Below are 7402 nucleotides of genomic sequence, written 5' to 3' on the forward strand. Positions count from 1 at the left end.
AGACAGGTTGTTCCTGTTTTCTGGGATAACTCTGAATCATAGAATGCGCCTGTGCGCTACCCCCTGATTCATTATAATATCATTATAATGAAATAACATTGTGGGACTCCCTTCTCCAGTAGCCAATCAAGAAAGTCATGGGAAACCACGCATGCGCAGTAGCTTTGAAATCCAACTCCTTGTACCTGCGCAGGAAAAGCCCGCCAAAGACTAGCAGGGGGGCTTCTGCCCCTATAAGAATAGAATCCCCCAGCCCACGTGCCCTTCTTTTTTTCCTCTGCTCAGAGCTGGCTCACTCCCGTGTCCTGTGGTGTGTACTATCACTTAATAAACCTCCCCTCTTTCTTTATGCTATAAACTTTGTGTGTTCGGTTCAATTCTTTGTTCTCGATCACTAAGAACCTGGTTACCTGTGCACACCTGTGCACACCTGTGACAGTTTGATTAAGATTTGATCCAGATTGGTTTGATTCTAAAGAACAGGTTACAGAGAATAAGAAGGATAAATGGTAGGTACAAAAATAGACAGGGGGAGGTTAAGAATAGTATAGGAAATGGAGGAGCCAAAGAACTTATATATATGACCCATGGACATGAACTAAGTGGGGGAATGCTGGTGGGGGGGTGCAGAGTGGAGGGGGAAAATGGGACAATGTAATAGCATAATCAATAAAATATACTTTAAAAAAGAAGAACAGGTTCTGATGTCAGAATGATCCTTTTACTTATAATCCATATTCTGTTGCTCCTCAGCTAGAAATCTCTGCACACCTTACAATGTTTCATAATTTCAATTTATTTCTAGGTCCTTAAATATCATTTGAAAATGACCAGTTCTCACCATTTCTTTGAGCAAAACCTCATTCATTTTCTATATGTTTTACATTGGTTTTTTTCTCTTCAACATAATGCAGAAAATGGGACAAAAGATTGTGAAGGAGAATCAAATAATATCTTTCATCCTGTTTAGACAAATATACAGAGTACTAGTTTCTGTATGCAGACCTCATTAACTCATAGAGACTTTTTAGGTAATGTCTGAAGTGTGATTGTTTATAAATATAACCCTCCTCCAAAAACTAATTGGGTGCTGGAAATAGTAAATTCTTGGAAAGGTGGGAGTGAGAGGAAAGGGCAGACTTGAATGTCTGACTGGTGATATTGATTATGTGAAAATGAATCAGCAGAGGACTTTTGGCTCATGCTCCTGAAAATACCAGGAGTATCTCAGTCCAGAGCTTTTCCTGGAGATCCCAGGGAAAAGAAATTATGTAGCATTCAACTCTTTCTGGTAAGGACTCCAGACAGGGATGCTGCTGCTGTGATTTACAATAACCCCCCAAAAGGACCAAAGACTTGATTTGAAGAAATCTGCCCAAGTAACCCATTGAGGGAGGGAAGACAGTTTTAAAAGACATTCAAATCTCAACAACCCATGAAAAAACTATGCTAAATGAAAGGAGACACTCACAGGAGACCACATAGTATATAATTCCATTCCTAAGGAAGTCTAGACTAGGGAAATTTATATAGACAATAAGTATATTAGTGGTTTCTTAGGTCTGAGGGAGGGTGGGGAATAGGATGGTGAGAGCTAGAGAGAGCACAGGCTTCCTTTTGAGGTGATGAAAATGATCTAAAATTGACTGTGATGATGGTTGCACAACTTGCGAATACAGTAAATACCACTGAGTTGTACACTTTCAATGTGTGAATTATGTGGTATGGGAATTATATCTCAGTAAAGTTATTTTTCAAAGCCTCAGCAACCAGCATGGGCAACATACTACCTATGGCCATGCCCTTGCTTTCAGAGCCCACCTAGTATTTTCTCAAAACCTTTTGTGGTCTTGCTTTCCTTATCCTATCAAGCTTACCAAATTCCCATTATCCAGATGGTCTCAGAGTACCCATAATGATAAGTATCTTGGAAGCAAAAGAGTCTTTTCTTTTTTACAGCATGCTGATTTTTCTGATCACCCTAATTTTTTTGTATATTTCATATATATACTTGAAGGCTTTAAGGAAATGTATACACCACTACCACCCAACAACCATCTGCTCTCCTACTTTTAAGCCTACTCTGGGAAGCATTGGAAATGGGGAGGGGAAATCGGTTCAACATGATGTTGAATTTTATCCTCTGTATCCTCAGGGGAGATAAGGAATAACACAAAGATCTTGGGAGTTCATTTTCTAACACAATTTAGATGTCACCACCTGTGAGATCCAGTGAAAAATACTTAACCTCTCTGAGTCTGCTTTCTCATTTATAGAAAGGGGATCATTGTGGTACCTGCTAAACTTATCATAGAAATGAAAGAAGATGATGTCTATAAATCACTTATCCTGACAAGTACTGGGCACTCTGTGGATCAAGGTTATGTATTATAATCCCATGTTGTATTACAATTGATTAGAGTGTGTATACTTCTGAAGTTCAATCTTTTTGACTTCCTTAGGACCTCTGCTCTAGGAACAACCACCTTATTGTGGACTCCCCTTTCTTGGAGTGACTGTCATTCTAGCTAGAACCCAAATTCAGATAAATAGGAGTCTGAATCTTACAAAGGTCAGGGGTAGCCACAATGGGGGTGGACTAAAGGACTTGAACTTCAGACTGGCTGCATTGGTTTAGAATCTCCAGACCCACTGACCATTTGGTGGCCACAGGTGGTTGTTTCTTTAATCCTTTTATCATTGCATTTTGATAGTAATTTTCAGGAGAATCAAACCAGGACCCCATGGGACAAATTGCCCACAGGTATGTATGGTTTATACTTGGAAATGTCCCTATTTTTCAGTTAGTTACCTGTACCAAGTAAGAGTCAAACTTCATTATGTATATAAATTTCTGATTTTTCTGGAACAACTGAGCACACATTTGTGCATGGCAGCAGCCAGCTGGAACTGAAAAGCAGCCGCCTCCTTTCAAAGGGATATGCTTCCTCGGTTTCCTCAGTCTCCATCCTTTTTCCTGACTTATTTATGTAACCTGTCTGTTGTCTGGATACACTTGAGTTTATAATCCCCAAACTAAGCCTCTGTGATCCACAGAAATGAATTTCTCACAGTAGAAGAGATATTGATAGGCTTTCTTGGTGTCCCTAGAAAAATCCCAGTCTATGAGGCCAAGTACAGGGATTAAGGCACTTTGTCTAAAAGTACACAGAAACAGGAGCCCAGTTAGGAATTGACACTCTGGCTTAAAATCCTGTTCTATGGTGTCGGAGGGTAGGAGATGAAGCTTTTGGAACAGAGAAAATGTATCACATCTCTCCAAGTGTAAGATGACATCACTATTGAATCGAACTCCTAAGGGACAATGCCAGGGAAACTGCATTATGCTCCCTCTTCCTTAAATATGTCAAAAGAGGGATAATTCCACAGCTGCACATGCTGCTACAGGTCTCACAGCAGATCTCTGAGGCCCTCTCCTCCTTTCCAGTCCAGACGCAGATCAGCTCACATTTTAAATTCTCTAATAGAAGCACAAATGAGGTTTATGAACCATTAACCTTAGGTCAGTTTTCCAAAGTCTCAGAAAGCATTTTAAAACACTTAATTACTTTGCTTCACTGGAAACAGATTGTAGATCAGTGCAATTAAGCAGATGCTCGAGGTGAAACATTTCACTAAGATGGACAATAAGCTCCTACCCCAGAACTTCTAGGGGAGGGAGAAACTCATTTCTCATACATAGCCCCTCCTACCCTGAAAATGTCATGATAATTTCTCAGCAAGATCTGTTTGCATTCTCCAAGCTCCTTCTCCTTACAGTTTTGAGGTCTAACATTGGTTTTTCTCTGTACTTGGGGAAAGGACAGTTCTGAGTACATGAATGTGTAGGTTAAAGGAAGATCCTCTTAAATCTATGCAGTTCTTTTGGAAATTTCTTTTAGAAAATTAAGTACTCCATTATTTTGCATTAGGAGGAGCTTAGGAAAGAGCTGATTAACAGGACAACTGCGCTGAGCCTGGGGTACAGGTGGGCTGAGAATATGAACCCCTATTGTCTAAGTTAATTGTCTCTTAACTTGGAGCGGAAGACAATGGCCAAAGGCTTCAGGGAATGAGTGACTTCCTTCTTTGTCCCAGCTGTGCTACCACCATGCTGTAGAGCTTGGGCGAGTCAGCTGAAGCCTTACAGGGGTGTTGCTCTATTCATCTATAAAAAGATTGGATTGCAATGGATCTCAGATTTCCTTTCTAGCCCTGACAGTCTATGATTACTTATAAAACTTATTCTGTAGACACAAAGGCATAAAAAATCAGGCTACTAGTTTCAGTTGAAGATGGCTGATTGAGTACACCTTGACAAAAGAAATAAAAGAGCAAAAATAAATCTATGGCAGTGCTGGAAACTGGGGAATGTTGCCATCAGCAGACCAGAAATATTGAGAAATGTGTGGAAGAGATAAAATGTATGGCATCAGATTAATGGTGAGTCCTTAACAGCCTTCAGGAAACTATAAACCCAAGTAGATAAAAGAAGAGACTATTGTAAAACTGAGTCCTTCCAGCAGAACTCTGGAGAAAAATCAAAATCTGAGACAGCCGTCTGGGAAAAGCAATGGTCTACGGGTAATAAATTACAGAACAACAGAACGATTACACAAATCCCTCATTCAAAACAGAGGCTGGCTGCAACACTCACTCCCAGGCTTGTGGTGAAGTCAGCTTTCTATGTGAAGTTAGGACTGGAGTTTAGGTGTCTAGAGAGAGAAATAGGTCACTGCCCTGAGTAAGTTTGCTGAACACAAGTAAGATGGAGCACCCACAACCCAAAGTTAAGCTTCCCTTTCTTACTTCATGAAGTGAAGCCTGCATGGATGTACCTCTTCTTCACTCCAAGCAGCCACTTTCACTACCTGGGAGGCAGTGACTGCAATATGTTTGGAGAAAAACATTTTAGCTGCCAAAACTGTCCATCTAGCCAGAACAGTCTGTGGTGATACAGCTGCTCTATAAACCTGTCCTGCCCAATACCATAGCCTGTAATCACATGTGGCTACTGAGCACTTGAACTGTGCCTAGTGAAACTGAGGAACTGAATTTTAATTTTATTTAATTTTAAATAATTTAAATAGAAATATAATAGCCACAGGTGACTAGTGGCTACCACATATGACTATTTACAATAAATAGCTACCAAGTTGGACATCACATTGTCCTTTATAAATATAAACAGTCAAACCTTTGAGGGAACTAGATAGCATAAAATAGAGATTTCAAGCTGAGTATACTGAGATCCTGAATCCTGACCAAAGTCAACTCAGGAAACAGGAGATGACTTCAAAGAATGTTAATTAGTACCCTCACATATGAGAGGATGTACCATCCATACAAAAACCTGGGATTTCTCATAAGAATACTTTAATAATACAAGCAAATTTGGAAATTAAAATGTAACTGGTAATATTAAAAACTAAATATAAGGGCTGAATGTCAGAATTAGAAAATAAGGGGATTGACTTAGTGATCTAGAACATCTAGCAAAAGTATTCTCCCAACCCACTGAGCAATAATATAAAAACTATGACAGAAAAGTTAACACATGATGGCTGGATCCAAGAGATCAAATATTTAGCAAAGGACTATTTTAGAAAGTGGGAGCAGGCATGATGGAATGAAAGAAAGAGCTGAAGAAATAATAGGGGGAAAAGTCCAAATAATTGCTGATAATGCATGTGTAAAATTTCAACATGATTGTTAAATAGGGGTTAATAAAACAGAAGACATAAACCATAGAATTAAATATATAAAATCTATGCATGTCTAAAACAAAATATTAATCTTATACCAAAACTCTACATCATAAGACCTTGGAGGCAGAGAGTGGAGGGTGGAAAAAATGAAGGTATGCTGTAAGAATTGTCTTTTCAGAGAGGAGGCTTTAGACTACTGATTACTTTTGACATTGCTAAGAAGATAGGATTTGAAATATATTTGTGTATATAAAAATACATATAAATTAAAGTGCAAGTATTTAAAAAGGAAGGTGGTTTTCTATTTTACTGGAGAAATAAAAGCAAGAAAGAATGTGTGCTCAGTTAGCAAGAATCTGAAAAGGGGAACATTTAAGGAAAGATGAAAAGTAAACACCATAAATTAAGGTGCCAGAAATAAAACCAAACATACAGTGATTATAGTAAATATTAATAATTTAATTTGTCCTATTAAAAGGCAAACACTATTACAATTTTTAAAGGAAATTTAACCTTCAAATTTCCTTTAAAACATGTTGCTCAGGAAAACTGAAATAAAATCATATAAAAGTTAGAAATAGAAGGCTAGAGAAAGCTATAAATATTGAGGTAGGTTGGCAAGTATTTTTTCTAAGGAAAGATTTTCTTTGTTTAAAGATTATATGTCCCAACTGTTTTTTATTCTTGCTCTATTAATATACTCTTGTTTTATGAAATGTTAACCTTAGGTCAGTTGCTAAATTATTTTGAAATTTTCACTCTTGTAAAAAAAATCTCAAAGTCTGGTCTTAGGGATATTTGAGTTAGAATAGGAAGAGGTCAAGCTCTTGTCAAGAATTTAAAAAATAATAAAACCTACTAATTTCAGATCATATTTCAGGGCTACAATTATATTTTACCCAATTTCTCTTTGTATCTTTTTTTTTCATATTACAAAAGTCAAACTTGGGCCTTCCTCAGGCAGCCATGAAGATGGTGAATATTCAGACTGTGAGTGCTTACCAAAAGCAGCCCACCACCTTTCAAAATAAAGAGAGGGTCCTGCATGGAGAAACTGGCAAAGAAGCTACTACGATACTCTGAGAACACCAGTCTGGGTTTCAAGATGCACCGGGAGGTCATTAAGGTCACCTACACTGACAAGAAACACCCCTTTTACTGGTAATGTCTTCATCTGAGGGTGCATCTAGTCTGGCATGGTGACTAAGACGAAAATGCAGAGGACTACTGTCATCCGCTGAGACTACCTCCACTACATCTGAAAGTCAAACTGCTTTGAGAAGGTCCACGAGAACATGTCAGTGCACCTGCCCCACTTCAGAGATGTCCAGATCGGTGACACTGTCACAGTGGGCAAGTGCCGGCCCCTGAGCAAGACCATGCACTTCAATGTGCTCATAGTCACCAAGGCTGGTGGCACCAAGAAGCAATTCCAGAAATTCTGAGACGAGATACCTGCCCACTCCCCCAAAGAAAGTAATGTTATTTTCTCAGTCACAGGCTAGGATCCTGGGGTCTTTGACTTTACCAGAGGGAGGCATTGTCCCTGGGAGCTGAGCAGGATTAATGAGAAAGATGGGGTTCTTTTTTACCCTTTGGGGCATAAAGATGGGAATGGGGGTCAAATCCTGCTTCCTGCCCTCTCAACTCTGAGTGAAGGCAACCTGTATTAATGGTGCTGCACCTCTCAAAGA

General features: G+C 39.0%; 1 pseudogene; it reads left to right on the forward strand.

Annotated features, from left to right (window-relative positions):
- The first annotated feature begins 6680 nt into the window (after nt 1–6680).
- LOC123806502 lies at nt 6681–7153 on the forward strand (annotated as a pseudogene).
- Nucleotides 7154–7402: the final 249 nt, after the last annotated feature.

Source organism: Phyllostomus hastatus, unplaced genomic scaffold (genome assembly GCF_019186645.2).
Source record: "Phyllostomus hastatus isolate PE091 unplaced genomic scaffold, TTU_PhHast_1.1 phas_scaffold_385, whole genome shotgun sequence".
Classification (NCBI taxonomy): domain Eukaryota; kingdom Metazoa; phylum Chordata; class Mammalia; order Chiroptera; family Phyllostomidae; genus Phyllostomus; species Phyllostomus hastatus.